At 43.7% G+C, this 20,676-nt stretch overlaps 1 protein-coding gene and 1 long non-coding RNA gene across 2 annotated transcripts in view; both read left to right on the top strand.

Moving 5' to 3' along the window:
* The window catches only part of LOC139826540 (uncharacterized), a 31,588-nt gene extending 17,196 nt beyond the window's left edge, over nucleotides 1-14,392 (top strand). The window contains exon 4 of the long non-coding RNA XR_011736679.1: nucleotides 13,612-14,392. This is a non-coding gene — a long non-coding RNA (uncharacterized lncRNA). The remainder of the gene's footprint in view (nucleotides 1-13,611) is intronic.
* Nucleotides 14,393-19,531: 5,139 nt separating this feature from the next.
* CPLX1 (complexin 1) overlaps nucleotides 19,532-20,676 on the top strand; it is a 69,387-nt gene continuing 68,242 nt past the window's right edge. Inside the window, exon 1 of the mRNA XM_065860651.2 lies at nucleotides 19,532-19,820. The gene's annotated coding sequence lies outside the window, so the exon portion shown is untranslated. The remainder of the gene's footprint in view (nucleotides 19,821-20,676) is intronic.

Below are 20,676 nucleotides of genomic sequence, written 5' to 3' on the forward strand. Positions count from 1 at the left end.
CACAGCTGACACCTGAGTTACAGGGACCATGGGGGTGTCTTGCTTTCCCAGTTGATCTGTATCTGCTGGTTTCCACATCTTTACAAGCAGCTATAAATTGGGGAGGGGCAAGCCATCCATCAGTTCCCAGGGAATACTTTTATCCAGACCTAATTTCCAGCAAATATTTGTAGCTGTGCCTGTGCCAGGTATTATCCATCCTGAGAACATGTCACCCACCACTTTTTGGATGAACAGCAGATTGAAAAGGGGATTAATTGAAAAAGGCTCTGCGTGCAGCATGTACTGTTTGAATCCTTATTCCCCTGTCCACTGGTATAATTTTTTAGATGTTGTTCTTCCCTGGCTGCTGCAGTTGTGAATCCTGATTGAAATGCTGCTGGCATTCTGGATGTTGGAGACAAGTGGTTTCCTGAGGATTACCAGCACAGTTGTTTTAGTATATCTCCATTTCAGTAACATCAAATGATTCAGCAATTCATTCCCTATTTCCCCTGTTGTCACTTCCTTCCATGATAGGGGTCAGGATCTGGTCCTGTGATAGAATTTAACCTTCAACGTGACAATGCAGAAATCTGTCCACCACAGCCAAAGCGTGCAACATCACATTTGTCCTTAGAGGTGATTTCTCATGGTAAAGGTTTGGGGCTGAAGAACTGGCTTAGCTCTGCTTGCTAACTTTAATCTCTGTTAGTTTCTTCCCAATTCTCCCCCATCACCTCACACCCTCCCCTCTACCCCTCCCAAAAAAACGACAAAAGATGCATCACAACTGCTCCTTTCCAGAGGTATTGAAAAGGCTTTTCAAGGGAAGAAGAAAGGGAGAATGATTCCTACAGGAAGCTGTGTGCATATGTGGGTGACAATTTTTCACCAAAAAGGTACCTGAAATTTCCTCATTTTAAATTAAAAATGAGTGCATTTTCGTTGGAGATGGGGATAAGGAAACCAGTGTTTTGTGATTATTCCTCTTTCATACATTGTCCCTTCTTATCTAGGTGCAGGAATGCATATGTGAAAATATCATTGCAAATTCCTTTGAGGAGGGGTGGTAACATGTCGTGCACTACCCATTCCTGACACACTGGTGAGAATGTCATCGAATTGTAGAATCACAGAATCACAGAATAGTTTGGGTTGGAAGAGACCTTCAAAGGCCATCTAGTCCAACTCCTCTGCAATGAGCAGGGACATCATCAACTAGATCAGGTTGCTCCAAGCCCCACTCAGCCTGGCCTTGAATGTTTCCAGGTTTGGAGCATCTACCACCTCTCTGGGCAACCTGTGCCAGCGTTTTACCACCCTAACTGTAAAAAATTTCTTCCTCACGTCTAGCCTCAATCTTCCCTCATTTGGTTTAAAACCATTACCCTTTGTCCTGTCGTAACAAGTCCTGCTAAAAAGTCCATCCCCATCTTTCTTATAGGCCCCTTTTAAGTACTGAAATGGCCACAGTAAGGTCTCTCCCAATCCTTCTCTAGGTTGAAGAGCCCAAACTCTCTCAGCCTTTCCTCAAAGGAGAGGTGTTCTATCCCTTAATTGTTTTTGTGGCCCTTCTCTGGATCCTCTCCAACAGGTCCACGTCTTTCTTGTATTGAGGGCTCCAGAGCTGGGTGTAGTACTCTGAGGTGAGGGTGAGGTCTCACAAGAGCAGAGGGGCACACTCACCTCCTGGACCTGCTGGCCACACTGCTTTTGATGCAGCCCAAGGTACGATTTGCCTTCTGGACTGCAAGCTCACATTGCTGGCTCATGTCCAATCTTTCATCCACTAGTACTCCAAAATCCTCTGCAGGCTGCTCCCTTCATCCGCCAGCCTGTACTGATACTGGAGGTTGCTTCGACCCTTGTACAAGAGCTTGCACTTGGCCTTGTTGAACCTCATGAGGTTCCCATGCGCCTACTTCTCGAGCTTGTCCAGATCCCACTGTATGGCATCCTATCCCTCAAGTGTGTCAACTTCACTGCTCAGCTTGGTGTCATCTGCAAACTTGCTGAGGGTGCATTCAAGCCCACTGTGTATGTCATTGATGAAGATATTAAACAGCACTGGTCCCAGTATGGACCCCTGAGGAACACTACTTGTCACTAGTGTCCATCCAGTCATTGTGCCATTCACTTTCTGGGTGTGACCATACACCCAGTTCCTTATCCGCTAAACAGTCCACCCATCAAATCCATACCTGTTCAATTGAGAGAAAAGGATATTGTGGGGAACCATGTCAAAGGCTTTTACAGAAATCCAGATAGACAAAATCCATTGCTCTTCCTTTGTTTGCTGATGTAGTTACTCCACCGTAGGAGGCCACTAAGTTGGTGAGGCAGAACTTACCCTTGGTGAAGCCTTGCTGGCTGTCTTGAATCACCTCTCTGCCCTCCATGTGCCTTAGCATAGCATCAAGGTCTGTTCCGTGATCTTTCCAGGCACAGATGGGAGGCTGACAGTTCAGTGGTTCCAGGTGTCTTCCTTTCTACCATTTTTAAAAATGGAAGTGATGTTTCACTTTTCCCAGTCACCAGGGACTTCATCTGACTGCCATGACATTTCAAATATCATGGAGAGTGGTTTGGCAACTATGTCAGCCAATTATCTTGGAACTCTGTGATGCGTTTCATCACGTCCCTTAGATTTACATATGTTCAGGTTCCTCAAGTGGTCCTGAACCTGACCTTCATTTACAGTGGGAGGGACTTTTGAAGTTCATCCACTTGAGAAGTGTGGGAAGAGAGCTTGCCAGTGAAGACTGGGGCAAAGAAGTTGCTGAGTACATCAGCCTTCTTCTTGTCCATTGTTAGCAGTTTGCCAGTCTTGCTCATCAGGCACGGAACACTTTCTTTGACCTTCTTTTTCTCGTTGACATACCTGTAGAAGCCCTTCTTGTTATTCTTTGCATCCATTGCCAAGTTCAGCTCCAGTTGTGCCTTGGCGTCATCTCTGCACAACCAGGCAGTGTCCCTGTACTCTTCCCAGAATACATGTCCCTGCTTCCACTGTCTGTGCAATTCCTTTTTCCCTTTATTTTGACCAGCAGCTCTCGACTCAGCCATGCTGGCCTCTTGCCCTCCTTACCCAGCTGATTACACCTGGGGTTTGAGAGCTCTTGTGCTCAATGGAAAACATCCTTAAAGATCTGCCAGCTCTGATATGCTCGCTTGTCCCTAAGGACAGTTTCCCAAGAGAATGTCAGACCTGCCTGATTTCAACTGGTGGCTGAGTGAGATTATCTTTCACTTATGCTGCTTTGTATGCCATAAAAGATGAGCTGATACAACAAATCCAGAACAAATAATCAATGTACTCTTTCACACTTGTTTCTCCTAAGAAGCACAAGGCTTGAAAATGAAAAGGCTAAAGAAAAAGAAATCCGCAACAACCAAAACCCACATGGAAAGACATAGTGTACTCACTACAGGAGTACAATCCTTCAAGGTTCTGGTAGTGATACTGTTTAAGTATTATTGCTTTTGTGAACCAGGCAATCACACGATGCAATATTCGAAACAGTAAATCAGTTCAAGCAGTGGTGTACCTTATAATTAAGCGATGCAAGTAATCAGCCTAAAATGGGGGACATATGAAATTGTAGTGTCATCAACCAATAGCTCAATCACAATTCTGTGTAGAGTTTGGTAATCAAATGAAAAATGTTGTTCAGTTATTAAGCCCCTGAATTTTGAAAATCGTAGTAAGTGTTTAAGTAAGAAGACAGAAATACTTGCCAGGTAAGTCTCAGACCCTGTTTTCGTGTTGAACTGGTAGAAGACATTTTTATCTCCCCTGAAGTCTGATGAGAATTGGGTTTCTGACAGTGTCTGTGTCTCCACTCTGGAAGCCTTTATTTTAGAAGTGAGAACACTGTGTTCCTATCCTTTTTTTCTCTCTCTGAAAGCTAATCATCTAGTCTCAGAAGTTTACAAAAGGGTCCTACCATTACATTTTGAAAATCTTTCCTAGGAAAAAAGATACCAAACTCTTGTCTTTTGTTCCATGGAATCCCTTTACAAAAACAAAGGAGTTTTAGTTTTGTCGTCAAAGTAAGCCCTTTTAAGTTTAAGAGGAACATTTTGAGAAGCAAATCTTCCTTTGCAGTTGAAAATATTTTTTCTTCTAGAAACTGGAACCAGAAATGAGTAACAACTTTATAAAACATGAGGTTTTGTCTGTAACATTTTCTGTAAAAGTCTTTGGTTTTTCAGGTGGTTTTGATAGAAACACATGAGGTTGAATTTTTTTTTTTAATACCAAAAATACTGGATTTCAGAAATTAAACTACCACTATTTCCATTCAAAAACTTGTTTTGAAAAACAAGTTGAGAGTGGGTTTTTTTGGTTTGTTTGTTTGTGTTTTTTAAATTTTTAAAAAATTTTTTTCGTTTATCATTTCTTGAACTCTTTGAAAACTTAAGCAAAAATAATTCGAATGAAAACTTGACAGATAACAAAGGAAAAAAGCACCACAAAACCAAAGCAAAAAGGTCCTTCTACAGAAACTCTAATGAAAAATACTGTCATCCTGTGGGTTTTATTTCAGTCCTGTTTTCTAGGGCTGGGGATTAACACTGTTCTAACAAGTTACATTTATTTTGTTTGCGGTTAAGGTCTCATTAATGTTTGCTTGGTACATGCTTTTTCATTGATTTCATTTTCTGCCTCCTGTGCTATTTTAAAGCTGCAGCCTACATGAAATCAGAAGAGCTCTTATCTCAGCTGCATCATGGGGAGTGCCCTTTATAGCCAGCTAAATATATCACCATGACTTGAATTTTCACCTGGGATTTGCGAATTGAACAGATAGGTTTCTCCATCCCCTCTGGATTGATGTTCAGTTGTGAAATCTTGATCTTTACCTGCTGAATACCCATTTCATTCTAGCCTAAAAATAATTCAGTTACAGAACCCTGATGGGGTTTCCCAAACTTGTTTGTCTGCTAATTACGAAGTTCTATCCTATGCAGGGAGCCGAGGAGGGAACTTGTTACCAATTAACCATGACATTTCTGCTGTTTTCCTGTCTCAAAGTGAGATGATATGTCCCACTAATCTTCTTCTTGGGTCTTCAGGAAGTCTACAACATATTAGTGTTCTGTACACCATTATATTATCCAGTACTTTTCCACTAATATGTACTGCAGAAGCTAAATGTAACAAAACTCAATGCAAGACCTTATGGAAGGAGAGACTTTAATTTAAATAATCTCTAACTAGGTTAAAGCTATCACTTACATTTTCACACTGAGTAACCAGGACCAAGATGAGTGTGCCCAGCTGCTCCAAGATCAGTATGACACAGATAACAATGGATACTCACTGCTGAGTCTTCATTGTATCTTTTGGGTTTGTCTTGGTAGGTTTTTGAACAAATTGGTTTTTAGATAAAGCCTTTCATACACTCCAGGAATCATCAACTATTTTGCATTGAGTTTTGCTTACTCTGTCCTCCATGAACACTAAACAAGATAAGCCCCATGTCCTTGTTTCCTGAGTTTTATATAATATTAAGAGTACAGTCTATGTTCTTGAGATAGAAGGAAGAGGACCAGCATAAGATGTGCTATAGCCAAGTTGCCATCTTGCTGTTAAGAAAGGTATCAGTGACAAGTGGTGGGCTGTGACCTTAGAAGGGCACTCTCCTTCTGAGGTCAATGTAAAAAAACCTCTTTTCTGGTGTTTAGCACTTTGATTGCTGTCCCCTATAGCCCTGGTTACCAACACAGTCTGTTGTAAAACTCACTCCACTGTTTCTTCTGGTGCTCTTAGGTATATGCATACAGACACACAAATACACACCTTTTAACGAGTTTCTCTTTCAGAACAATTGCTATATTTCTGTTAAAAATCTTTACAGAACAATCTCAAAACCTGATCATTCAGCAACAGCTGTACAGCTAAAGGTCATGGCAGGTCACACTCTAGTTATTTCTGATTACATTTTTTCTGGACCCTCACTGTGAGCACTTCTGAGGGATGGAGAGTAATGGTTCCCTGATACTTCACACTGATGTTACCAAATTGAGTGAACTCTATTTTTGTGTCATACTCTGTTTTTGCTGCTGCTTCAGGAGCCTGAAAAAAACAAGCTTTCCTTTTCAGTCTATGTTTCCAAAGGAGTCTTATGAACCTTGTTTGTTCAGCTTAGGAGGGTGTGTCCCATTACAGGGAAGAGTTTACCAAGAGTCTGGCTAAAATAGCTATACTTCCTGCTGTGGCATTCATTTCTTCCTTTTCTATGATCATCCATTTTGTGAGGAGCACCCTGATTGGGTCATGGTAGTCAGAAAATAAAAGCTCTTTATACTACAGCAAGAATTGGGGTTGCTAGTGGCCATACTCTGGTCATGGACTTCACAGCAGATGGTCACATAGTCTGGGAAAGACGTGGTCCAGAAAGGAAGAAAAAAGGTATAAACTTTCTGTGTCCCAGGCAATGAAGGAAGAGGTGTCTTCATGCCTTCCTTTTGAGCCCTTTGAGAAACAGGTCCCCCCAGTATGTTCTGGTTTATCTCTTCTAATGTTTTGGAAAATGTTAGCTTACATCAGGATTTTTGAATTAGTATTTTCTGCTTCTCCGACCTACTGAGTAGTGTCACTTCTCCAGGGTTACTGTTAGAGGTCATGGGCTTCTTTGGCAATTTTCAAAGGCCAGTATTAAACTAAAATTGAGAGTAATTAGAAGACATCTTACTTGAACCTGCTGGTGAGCTTAACGATGCTGAGGCCACATCAGAAATTTAATGCCATTTCTAATTAAAAAAAATCCAAATCATAATGTGTTAGCTTTTACAGGAAAATCTATATATGAAATGCAGTGATATGAAGTAACTGCTAGCTCTGAAATCTTCCTCACCCATGGACTATGGCTATGATCTTGGGGAGCTGACTGTATAAATCCTAGGATACTCAGAACAGCCAGTTACAGAAAAGCAGCACAGTGGTTGAAAAACAACTCAGCTTACATTGTTTGAAAAAATGTTCCAGCATCCCTGTGTAAGAGCTTTGGGTGGGGTATATTTAGCCCAGATGCAGACCTGTCAGGTTGGGTGGTGGTTCGCACTGCAACAACAGAAGTGGTGGTGTATTATTTTTTCTCCTTGATGAAGAGCTGCTGATCAGCAATGTGGTTGAGAAGTAGTCATGCTAAACAATGATGTGATTGGAAACAATCAATTTCAAATTCAAGAGACACTAACAGATGACATGTGTTTACGGAGAGAAGTGGTTCGCCTGAGGCATTTCAGGATTTGTTTGGCAGATCCAGAGAAGGAACCCAAACAGTCTCCACTAGTCCATGTCATCTGCTTTTCATGCAAACTGGAAACCAGATATGTTGATGTCTGAAAGCAAATGTCCTTTAGAAGTTAAGGACTGACAGCATTTTGACTTCTGAGCATGCTGAAAAGCTATGACTGATTTGATGGGATGGCTGTTGTAGGGGAAAGAGTAGGAGAGTATATCTCACTTATTCCTCTTTCTGAATCTACAATCATGAAACATTGCAATTAGTGTTGTGATGAATCTCAAAGTGCCCCACAGACTGAAGCTAAACCTGAACCAGCAATATGCCCTTGCAACAAAGAAGGTCAACAGCAACCTGAGCTGTATTAGAAAGAGTGATGCTACACTGTGGAAGGAGGTGATCCTTCCTCTCTGCTGAACCCTGGTGAGAATGCATTTGGAGTGCTGGGTGCAGTGCTGGGCTTCCCAGTATAAGACAGTACATGGTCTTACTAGAGAAACCCAATAAAGGGCCATAAAGGTGACTAAAGGACTGGAGCATATGCAGAGTGGCTGAGAGAGTGAGGGCTGTTCAACCTCTTCAAAGAGGGCTCAGGAAGATCCTACCAATTTGTGTGAATGTCTGGTGAAAGGGAACAAAGAAGAGAGAGTCGGTTGTCAGTGGAACCTAGTGACAGGACAAGAGGTAGTAGTCACAAGTTCATAGAATCATAGAATGTTCTGAGTTGGAAGGGTCCCACAAGGATCATCGAGTCCAACTCCTGTCCCTGCATATGACAACCCCACAGTTCACACCATGTGTCTGATGGCATTGTCTTGTCTCTTCTTGAATATTGACAGCCTTGGGGCTGTGACTACCTCCCTGGAGAGCTTGTTCCAGTGTTCCATTACTCTCTGGGTGAAGAACCTTTTCCTAATGTCCAGTCTAAACCTCCACTGGCGCATCTTCCTGCCATTCCCTTGTGTTCAGTCATTGGTCACCAGAGAGATCAGCACCTAACCCTTCCTCCTCGCCTTGTGAGGAAGCTATAGACTGTGGCAAGGTCTCCTCTCAGTCTCTTCTTCTCCCGACTGACCAAACCGAATGACTTGTAGCTGCTCCTGATAGGGCTTCCTCTCCAAACCTTTCACCACCAGGAGGTCTCCTTATGCAGCATCCTAGTCTAAGGGGAGGGCTCCAGTTCACTGTCCCACTGCTCTGAGAAGACCACTCAAAGGGTGTCTTCAGTGGGGACTCCATTTTATAGCCTGGTCAGATCTGGTTGTGGTCATTACAATATAGTCCAGAAGCTTCTCAGCTTCTCTGAGCACCTTCTTTGTTGAGGACCCTGTCAATTGACTCATAGTCCCACCACTCCGGCCCCAGGCAGGTGGGGGTGAAGTCATCCTGGTCCCCAGGTGTGGGAAGGGTGTGACTGTCTCCACCAGCCCAGGTGTATACATGGGGACAGGCACAGTGGGGCACAAAACATGCTGAAGAGCCATCAACTGCCCTATTGAAGGATTCGGATATCAGGGGGTGTGCAACTCTCACATACATGTTCAATGAAATTTCAATAAACGAGTGATATAATTTGAGATCCATGCAGATAACAGGTAGCAGACTTCTAGAGACTCTCAAAGGGCAATTTCTAGTTTTTATTTATGAAAGACAGATCCTGCTTGCCTAACCTCATCTTCTACGATAACATGAGCCGCTTAGTGCATGAGGGAAAGGCTGTGGATGTTGTGTACTTAGAGGTTAATAAAGCCTTCGTTACTGTATCCCACAGCATCCTTCTGGCTGCTCATGGCACAGAGGGCCATACTCTTTGCTGGATAAAAATCCATCTGGATGGCCAGGTCCAAAGATTTGTGGTGAATGGAGTCAAATCCAGTTGGTGGCTGGTCACAAGTGGTGCTCCTGGGGCTCAGTATTGGGGCCAGTTTATTTAATATCTTTATCAGTAATCTGGATGAGGGGACCAAATACACCCTGAGTAAGTCTGCGGATGACACCAAGTTGTATGGGAGTGCTGATCTGTCTGAGGGCAGGAAGGCTCTACAGAGGGATCTGAACAGGCTGAGACCAACTATATGAGGTTCAACAAGGCCAAGTGCTGGGTCCTTCACTCAGGTCACAACAACCCCGTGCAACACTACAAATCTGGGGAAGAGTGGCTGGAAAGCTGCTTGGCAGAAAAGGACCTGGGAGTTCTGGTCAATAGGTGGCTGAATATGAGCCAGCAGTGTGCCTAGGTGGCCAAGAAGGCCAACAGTATCCTGGCTTGTATCAGAAATAGTGTAACCAGCAGGACTAGGGAAGTGATCATCACCCTGTACTCAACACTGGTGAGGCCCCACCTTGAATATTGTGTTCAGATTTCGGCCCCTCACTACAATAAAAATATTGAGGTGCTGGAGGAAGTTCAGAGAAGGGCAATGGAGCTGGTGAAGGGTCTAGAGCACAGGTCCTGTGTGGAGCAGCTGAGGGATGTGGGGTTGGTTACCCTGGAGAAAAGGAGGCTGAGGGGAGATCTTATTGCTCTCTACAACTACTTGAAAGGAGATTGTAGTGAGGAGGGTGTTGTTCTCTTCTCCAAAGTATCAAGGCCTCAAGTTGCATCAGAGGAGGTTTAGATTGGACATGAGGAAAAACATTTTCTCAGAAGGGATTGTCAGGCATTGGAACAGGCTGCCCAGGGAAGTTGTTGAATCACCAACCCAGAGGTGTATAAAAGATGCATCGATGAGGTTCATTTCGTGACAGAGGTAGCTCTAAGTGAAATGTTGAGTGCAGAAAAGATGGTTCCAGTTAAGTCCTTCACCATTTCAAACAGAAGGGGAAAACAAAGCCAACACACCACCAAGCTTACATGATGTGGATTTCTCAAAACCTCTCCTGAGTATATACTCTGTTGCCTAGTGGGGATTCTTACTATACTTTTTCCATCACGATGTCTTAACAAATTTAACTGTCTCTTCTCTACCAACCCAATAATTTCCATGAAATTAATCAAAACTTATATTTTGGAACTTTTACTCCTCTGTTATGTGAGGTTGAAACTTGCTGGTGAATTCAAAAAATGATGGAACAGACAGAGAATACCAAATGAATGCACAGTTTGGTTGTATAAGTCCTACTTTCTCCTCCTTCTTACTCCTTTGGGGTCTGAGTCAAGCCACAGCTCTTTTTCAGACAGGTTGCTGAAGCGTGTGCTAAGCTGCTAAGGCTTAACCCATTATTTGCATATTTATCAGTATTCCAGCCTAATACTGAAGCAGGAAACTCTGAAGTGAGTGATTTGGTCCAAAGTATAGTTGTGGTGCAGACTAAGTGGCAATGAAACAAACAACAATTTGTAGAGGAAGCCCCAGTGAGGAATTTACCATCATCCTCAGACAGTGTGGCAACCTAGATTAAAAATAAAATAAATGGAATAGGAAAACAAAGTTTTCTATGTGGCTGCTTAAGCTTGCTATGAATACACATTTCTCAGTCCTGTATAGACAAAGTATGAATGCAACTTCAGACAGACCTCAGCTCAGCTCCCCTTGCCCTGTCCCTGCATGTTAGTTAGTTTCGGAAAGTGGATGAATGACCACACTCTGATAAACTGTAGCTGGCACAGTAAGGAGGAGCTGGCAAAGAGGCATCCATTTTTATCTGCAAGAATAATTATCTGCTTTGCTTGATGTGCATCAGCTGGCTTTGTGTGTTTGATAAACGCTATAATTTGAAGACCAGATTTTATAAAAGCAGCTTAGATGAGAAACAGCACATAACTAACTAGTGGGAAGCAATACAAAATTGAAAGGCAGACAAGCATATAGGACAATGTTTGTATTTCACGGAGATTCAGGCACACTAATGATTAAGCATTTGAGTTATTGAATCCTGAAATGCTTTGACTTTCAACATAGGACATTTTCCTCTTTATATCTGCATCTTCTGAAGATTCACAAAGCACAGTGAATTTTATCGTGTAGTCTGTACCTGATTTTAACAAAGACTGATCATAGGGCAGTCCTTGTGTAAGAGTTACATTGACAGATCATGTTTCCAAATTACACTATTTGTATTCAGGGAAACCCATCATTTGAGATGTTGAGGCCTAAAGGAGCTAATCTGGATTCAGAAAAGCATCTACATACATGCACCAATGGAAGTATCTGCTTAAGTCTAGTTATTTCAGTGTAGCTTAAGGACCTGCTTTAAGTCAAACCGTTTCTCTAGTGCTTTATCTTTAATTGTAATCTGTGTTTTGGCCTTTCTTCTCTAATACTCACTTCATTTAAGAACTTTTTTATGACTACTGACATCCAAATTCTACCAGACAGTAGTCAGCTATCCATTTCATAACTGTTTAATAGAGTCACAGTGGATATGTTCCACAGACGCTAACATTGTATAGCACAGCTAACTTTTTCCCTTTTTGCTAGGGCATTCACTTGCATACACTGGGCATGGTGAGGATGTGAAAAGGGAAAAAATAAAAAGTGGGAGTTTTCTTGTTTGTTTGTTTGTTCGTTTTTTAATAAATTTTAGTTATAAAAGTTATTACAGGATCAGAATAAATCCCTGGAGTCTGACTTACTAATTGCTATATAACCCAATAAGACAGTGGGATGATATTGTAGACCTAACAGATGTGGTGTGAAATACGTGCTAGTAAGAGAAGAATCTAGAACAGACACAAAATTTTAGCTCCACTTGCTTTGATTTGCACACATGTATACTTTCAGAACAAGAAAGATGAAATGCAAACTTACAGTATTGTCAGGAGAGTGTGGCACTTAATGATGAGAGGAAATCTTAAAAATATCAGAAGGAAAATAAAAAACATCATAGGGACTGTAGGGACTATGACATATATGATCAACTGACAAGATGAGGATGAAGCAGGGATAGAAGTGGATGTCCTTGGAGCCTCTTGGAGAGAGCGTTTGTAGATGGGTTTCCTCATTGCATGGTGGACTTCGTGGTCACTTGTGCAACCTGAAGGTATAGAATCTCCAACATTGCTACTTGCAATCTTGTTCCCACAACACCTGTGGAGATGTTAGTTGTCTGACACTGAACAGACCAGGTGTAAGAAATATCATGCTAGTAAAGGCAGGGCATGAGTTGGTTGCTCACACTTATTAATTTATATGACATTACAAATTATATTTTAAAGTTCCACTGAGGGAAAAAAAATAGTCATTCTAAGCTGAAATGTATGTCTATATTTTGTGGATCACATAGACCTGCTAGTTCCAGGTACTGCTCTCTTGCTCATCCTGATTCAGCAAATACCATCTACCTAGGAAATTACTCCATCACATGCTTAGGTTCGTTATAAAAGAGAGACAGTGGGGAACAAGTTCAAGACTGAAACAGGAAGGTATAAGGACTTCTGAGCTGTCAGATTGTATCCAAGTATTATGCTCTGTTTGGAGACATCTGAGCGTAAACAGCATAAAATTGTAACAACTTAATTTGCTGGCATCATACCTCACAGTTAAAAGTAATTGTTCCACAAGTGTCTCAAGTATCTAAAGAGATAAGTGCACATTCACTTTGTGTCCAATGAAAACTTAAAAATAATAAAGAATTCAGTTGGTTGTTATGACTGGGAAATTATGCCTACTGAGGCGCATAGTTCCTTTCCAAGATGAGTTCAGAACTCTGGACTACTCTTTTTACTTGGGAAAAGAACTACAGGACACAGCAGCTGATACCAAGCTAGCATCTGGAAGCATGTGCTGTGCTCTGTGCCACTGTCTGGAACACTATCCTGGGCCTTGAAAAGCAAGTCTTATGGTGACATGGCGCCCCAGAGAGAATTGAGTAAGACAAAGGGACTAATTTCTGAAAAAAAACTCATAGATACTTGGACCAAGGAACATGACATTGAGTGGGTATATCCCATCCCCTACCATGCACCAACATCTGGGAAAATCAAATGATACAATACATTTTTGAAGACTACACTGAGAGTAAAGGGTGGTACAACCTTCAGAAATTGGGATTCAAATTTAGGAAAGGTCACCTGGTTAGTTAACACTAAAGGATCTACCAATCGAACTAGCCCTGCCCAATCAGAACTTCCACATATTGTAGAATGGGATAAAATCCCTGTGGTGCAAATGGAGAATGTGTTGGGCAAAACAGTCTGGGTTACTCCTGCCTTGGGCAAAGACAAACCCATCCGTGGCATTGCTTTTACTCAGGGACATGGGTACACTTTGTGGGTAATGCTGAAGGATGGAGGAGTCCAATGTGTACCTCAAGAGAATCTGATTCTGGGTGAGAATACTCACTCATGTTGTGAACTGTAGGATGTTAATTGCTACTGATAGTTGCTACATAATACTGTACACCATACTAACAGTATTCAGTAACTGCCTTTCAGGTTAATGAAGAACAAACTTTGATAAAAGTGAACGAAGTCCAGCAATGATAGAACCAGAGCTGGCTTCAACTGTCATCCAGATGCATCCTTGAGGCTGACACCTTTGACCTGCAAACCATGGGCACAAACCATGCCAGATGCACCAGCTACAAGTTCCAGATGCAGCATGCAACAATGCAACACTCCAACATGGCACTCCATCTTTCTTGCACTGGAATATCATTCTGAGAGACAGAACCCAAAGTCATGGACTAAATGGACTCAATGAACATTTTAGCAGGATAAGATGATGTTATGGGCTAATGGAATAATATTGGCTTGCATGTGTGTGTATATATATATATACGTATATATATGAAAAGTGGTGGTAATTAATTGAAATGTACTGGTAACTGCAAGACCCGAGCATGATATAAACTGTATAGAATAAGGGGTGTAATGTGCTGGGTTGGCTGAGGCAGGGTTAGTTTCCACAGGTAGCTGGGGGATTACATAGCTGACCCAAAACTAGCAAAAGGGTTATTTGATACCATAGAAAGTTATGCTCAGTTATAAAAGGGGCACTGACCAGGGGCTGAGTGTCTTTCTCGTTGCTGGGTAGCAAGGTGGTCCAGGATGCTCTCAGTTCTCTTTGGACAGCATGGTTCACTGCTACTGTGTTTTGAGCATGAGGTCTGGGATGGGGAGGTGAGGTTTTGGCATTGGCTGTGGCTGGGAGCCCATGGTTGCTGCTTTGGAGGAATTGCTTGCTTGGAAAAGGTGAACAGCAATACTGGGAATACCATGTTGTGAGTGATTTCACTGTGTATACCTTACTTTTTTTTTTTTTTTGTTATGTTGAACTGTTATTAACACAATGCACGAGTTTTGTCTTTGTTTGCTGATTGTCCTCCCCATCCCACTGGGGGGCAGGGGAGGGGTGAGCGAGCAGTACATGATTTTAGTTGTCCACTTGCGGGGGGGTAGGGGGGGCCAGGGCTAAACTATGACAGACTCTAAATTGCAACAACGAGAAAAAAAAGCCACATCTTTCCCCGCTCCATGACACAGAAAATCTGAAAAATCTGATTATGTGTTTAGTTTTGACACAGACATGCATTGCTAGAAGAGAAGAGTCATGGTAAAATGATTTAGCAATTGCCAAAGTGCAGTGCTTTTTCTACAAGAAAGTAATAATATTTTCTTTAGCTATTTTTGCCTTTAAGCTTCTGTGTATACTGTCACATTTCCAATTGGATTACTCTTATTTACTGACAGAAAATTTTCTATCAAAAATACTTGAAGTAGTGATCTCACAACAAAAAACTTCATATGCTTTGGATAGAGACATCATTATTTTATTACCTGAGTGATAAATATGGATTTGCAACCTTGGGGACAACTTCTGTCTGCCAAAGAAGCCTTATAATATAGAGCAGTAAATCCTGGAGATAAGAGCTAGTATCTTTACCCCATCATACCTATCTGCAGGAGTCCTGAGATGGGACTTTCTATCTGGCAAGGCAAGACCTTATTCAGAAAATAAGAAACAGAGAAAGGGATGGAGCTACAGGGACAAGTTGGGCAGAAAAGGGCTTGGACACCTGTGCTCACAAAAAAGAAAATATGAAATGCATGCCTGTGTCTGCAAGTCATGGAGACAGGGCAATCGATAGAAGTTTGTTTCAGATTTTGTAAGTGCAGGCAGCTAAAATCTGGTCATGTGACAGCTACAGCAAATGCTTACCTAGAAAGTTGATCTGCAGGATCTCTGAAGTGACTTTTTCTTCAGAGCTAGCAGAAATGGTTGGAAAGTCCTTTCACAGTTTAAAAGAATATAAATATATATTTGTATTTGGTTGGAATATAAAGAACTTACTTAAAGCCTGCTGTAAGTTGAGTAGAGCAACAAGAAACAAACAATACTTTTGAACAGACAAAAATGACTGAATTTTGAAATGTTTTGATAGTCAGAATTGACAGCTGAACAGCAAGCAGAAACATGCAGTCAGTTTGTGTTCAGTGAATTAAACCCCTGGAAAGAGAGCAACTATTGTCCTCAAACCACACTTAGCAAGTGTCTGATGACTCAAAAGCTAATAATCTTGCTGCTGTTCTGCCTGCAGTTCCCTGAACAGTGCTGCTGTTACATCAGTGTGAATTGATAATGAGGTGGCAAAAAAACAAACTAAGCCAGCCAACCAAAAAAACAGGAAAAAGAAAAAACCCAACTGGTTCATTTTGGACAGCTGCTTAAGTGTTTACTGTACCCTTCATACTTAGTTTGTGAGCTTTCTTATTAGTATCATTTTAATATGGCATTAATTTCAGTTTAGCAGTCAAACACCATATGGAACTGAATAATGAAGCATTGCTTTTAAAGATATTGAAGAGATTGAAATGAATTTTTTTTTTTTTTGAGACCTGAATATATATATGTATTTTAAACGTAAAATGTGATCGAAACTGATTATTGGCTTATTCCACCATACACAGACATCAGTAAATGCAGAGATTCCCAGATGATGGCCAAGGAGTCTGAATTCCATGAACAAAGCTCTATAGAGGATCCCTTTGCTCTGAGTTTTCTGTACTCTTCATCTGCACTAAGACAGGCCACAGCATGGATTAGTTTTGTTCTGGTTCTGTAAAGGAAGAATTAAGTCTGTTCCCACAATCAGGATCAGGTATATCTTAGTCGTACAGTGCAAACCAGACTAAGAACTGGCTATAGTATTTTGGTGAGTTTTGGACTTGTCAGTGTGTGTGTCAGTTGTCGGTGTGTGCAGCAGTTCTCCTCTGTTCTTGGTGCTGGGATAGATCCCACGTGCAGATATCTATTGCTGTTCCTTGCCCTGACGAGAAAATATTGCTATTTCTGAGTTTTATTACTGTCCAGTAATATTAAATATTAAATTGCACTACTGCCAGATTCATATTTATATTCATAGTATATTCTGGACATAATATATTGTTATATGCCACCAGAATGAAGATCCTTGGGACATTGCTCATATAATTGCTGTACTGGGCAACCTGTTATTTCTCTTATAGCAGAAGTCATATATCTCAGGTAAATCCCATAACAGATCCCCATGAGTCCATTCATCCAGGTTGATTTCTCAAAAATTGAGGGAAGGTTGTGTCAAAACACCTCTGTTCAATTACTTGGGTAAAAGCCTTCTCCAGAAGCCTTTCTGAGACCATTGTGAGACACAGATCTATAGACATCATCTGTTTTTTCACCATGTCCTTTCCTTTCACTGTGCCTGGATCCTATGTGGTGAGATGGGTACTGATGGGATATTTTATGAATGATAATTCAGGGTACAACCTAGATAAGAGGTACCAAAATCAGGCTCACAAGCATTTGGGTTTTCATCTTGATGGTACATCCTGTGGTAGTTGCTTGGAAGCTGGAACTTGAGCTAGGGAAGAGATGCTGAAACTGGGACTACGAGTATCTCAGTGGGTTTTGTGGTTTGTTGATTCTATACCTTGTTGTCCTAAAGAAGAGGGAGCTGTGAAGAGTCTGGTTTGGGGTCATGTTTCATTGCCCTGTCTATCTTGATTTTCTGTGGCAGCTGTTTAATCTGTAAAGGGTAGGAACAGTTTGGGGGCAGAACCAAGAGTACATGACCTTTGGAGAGTCAACTGGTTCTGGGAACAGAGCAGCAGCTATAAACAGGTCAAGGAGAAGCTCAAGGACCTCTCAGAGTCTTCTCCTTGATGTACCTGTTGTTTTGCCTGTCTAGTGAAAGGCCCTGCAGATGACATCACTCTGTTTTCTGCACACAAGGGATCACATGTGCTGCTGCAAAGCCTGTAAGGAGCTTATGAACAGGAAGAATAACATTTCTCAGCAACTCCACTTGGCTGTCCTGACCCTTGGCTACTACAGGAGTTCCTTGATGTAGCAATGCTCCAGGATCTGCAAATCAGGGAGAAGGAACCTGGGTTTAGGCAATTAAGGATTTTAACTATTAACCCAACACTCCTTGTGTCTGAGGACATTTGAATTGTTTTTCCCCAAACTCCAGGCTATAAGGGCGAAGTGTGGAGATTTAGTAGTGTGGGGTGGGAACACTGTCCTTTTCTCCAAGGACATGATGAAGGAAGTATGTGAGGTGCTGTACAACAGACCCAAACTATAAGCCCTGCTGAAAATTATGTGGGCACTTGTGGAGGCAAAACAGACCTGGAAATAATGTGTTAAAGGCACAAGAACCTGGACACACTAATCCAGCAGGGTCTCAGGTTCATTCCTTGAACACAGCCATGTCTGCTGAGCCACAGCTATACATACACTGTATGTTTTGAAGAGAGAGCATCAAAAATATACCAGTATGTCCTTTGGATTGGAAATGCTGGAGGCAAGTTAAGTTTTAAAATAAGAGGGTTCACCACCCTCTCTGGAATTAATCTTTCCTTTCTGAATTTCATTAATAAAAGTCTAGCACAAGCCTACCCAATTGAGCTTCCTAGGCTGATACTAGTGTCTGTTTGAAAAGTGGTTTTCTGGGAACTCAAGAATAGAATAGAATAGAATAGAATAGAATAGAATAGAATAGAATAGAATAGAATAGAATAGAATAGAATAGAATAGAATAGAATAGAATAGAATAGAATAGAATAGAATAGTTCAGTGTAAGAGACCTACAATGATCATCTAGTTCTACTGCCTGACCATTTCAGGATGACAAGAAGTTAAAGCATGTTATTAGGAGCGTTGTCCAATTACCACTTAAACACTGACAAGCATGGGGCACTGAGGCAAACCTAAGTGAGTGGACACTGTCCTGAGTGTAGACATATTCCATTCTGCATCTGCAGCTGGCACCCGAGAGCTCTGCAGGCTTCGGAGCCCCAGTGGCTGTCATTGCTGCCCCGAGCAGGATTAGTTTGCTTGCCGTTAAGCTGGACCTGCATTAAGCTGGACTTGCATGCCTTTTCCTGCAGTGCCAGGTGCGACCCCAGTGACCTCTGTGACCTTCGGACAGCGTCACCCAGCGGGTCATGCCAGAGCCTCCCCATGATGCCGGCGCCACTGCTCCCACACCCCTGGGCTCCCACTTCTGCCAGCACCATTCCACCCCCTCCTCCCCCACTTTTAGCTCCATATTGGTTGCTCTTGGGGGTTCTCTCCCACGACTCCTGCTGTTGACAGAAGGGTGGATCAGCAGCAGAGCTCGTTCCCTCCCCATTAGGGCCCAAGCTGGGTATCAGCATCCCTAAAGGTGCATGCCGGTGCCGTGAGGGAGTATTGTTCTGCTTTGCCATGTAGCACTTGCACCGCACGCAGCTCCTCCCTCCTCATTTTCAGATGCTGTCCCAAATCGGGACTCAACAACGGATTGTTGCACTCGGGCCTTTCAACTGGCAACTGCAGGGAGGGGACATTCCCCTTCCCTCCCCTTCGTTCAGCCCCTCCAGCTTCCTTCTGGGCTGCAAACACCGCTGGAGAGTGAGAGAACTGAGCTAAGCAGCTGGCGATCCTTCTCCAGCCACAGTAAAATCCGAGGTGAAGGAAGGAGGAGAAAGCTCTGCTCGCTCCCTGTTTTATCCATTGCCACTCCAACTCCTTCCAGGACCTAGGCGATGGGAGGAGATCTTCGGGAAGGACTCGGAACAGAGCACGCGGATAGCTCTCCCACCCCCAGGACGCCGTAATTGCAGATATTTCCCCCGACACGCACACTGACTTCGGAGGAGATGCAAGGAAGCAATTGCAAAATTTAACAGCGGGCTGACGACTTTCCCTCCTTCCTCCACGGCAAAGCGCAACGACACATGGCTCCTGCAGGCAGACGGGGTTGGGGGACATACGTGCAAATACACGCACCCCTCCGAGGGGCTGGGGCGCGCTGTGGTCCTCCTCGGCAGCAAGCATCGCATCAAGGGGCGGGGGCGGTGCAGGGAATGGGCGGAGGAGCTGGAGGCAGGGCGAGGAAGAGAGCCCAGCTCCCGCAACGCGGGGAGGAGAAAGGAGGAACCGTGTCGGTGGGGTGGTCCGGAAATCCTGTGATAAAAAGAGGGGCGCGGGGGAAAAGTAGGGAGCTCATTCTCTCTCCCCACCACCGCATCTGCAAATTTACCCGCAGCCCTCGGGCTCATGGGCGCCGGCTGGAGCCGCTAGGAGCGGAGCTGAGCGGTGTGGAGAGGAGAGGAGCCGCCGCATTCACCTGCCGGCGGCCCGGCAGAGCTCAGCACAGCGCCCGCCGCCGAACGAGGTATCGGCGCCGGGGCGGGCGAGCTGTGCTGTGGCGACCGGCGAGCGGAAGGGCAATGAGGAGACGGCGGAGTGTGGGCATGCAGGGGTGGGGAAAGGCCTCGTCCTCCCACGTGCTGGTGGGCCGCGCAGCCTCACGGCACGGCTGTGACCCAAAACCGCAGCCGGTGCCGAGTGTGGGGGTGGCAGCCTGCCTCCCAGCCGAGCACATCCCTCGCCGAGGCCAGAGGGAGGCAGCAGCCTGCGCAGTGAGGAGGTGCAGCCCTTTCTGGCATCGCGCTGGGGGCTTTCTGGGTGAGGTTTCTGAAGGGTTGAGGGAGCCTGCACTGCATCCGTGCTCTCCATCTCGCCGCTCGGGCTGCATCCACATCCGAACCGCCCAGTTTCTCCCACTTGCTCCCCCGGGCAATTGTGGAGCGCTTCACCTTCAAATTGCCCCCACGGTGGTCACCGTTGGAGCTGCCACTCGGAACCTCACCCTTCAAAAACCTAGAGGACCAAAAGCAGGCGAGGAAACAAGAAAGTTCAAAGGTTTAACACTTTCTTGCCCATCTGCAGGAAATTGGGAGGAGGACTGCAGTACTCCTCCAGGCTCACTCCTGGCCACCTGCCCTGCCCGGGGGAACCACCATGTCCCCATAGCTGCTCCTCCTCCTGCCCATTTTCTATCCGCCAATATTCATCTCTGCTGCCTGGGTGCCTTGTCCTGCAAAGCCAGGGTCTGCAGGGGTAGGCATTTGGAAACTTGCCTGCACTCAAACAATGGGAGGAAAGCTGTGGGGAGACAGCAGAGAAATGCCAGACATCAGCCTTTTCTCCTCCTAGAGACATTATTCGTCTTTTGGTTGTGCCTCTTT

This window comes from Patagioenas fasciata, chromosome Z, assembly GCF_037038585.1.
Source record: "Patagioenas fasciata isolate bPatFas1 chromosome Z, bPatFas1.hap1, whole genome shotgun sequence".
NCBI lineage: Eukaryota > Metazoa > Chordata > Aves > Columbiformes > Columbidae > Patagioenas > Patagioenas fasciata.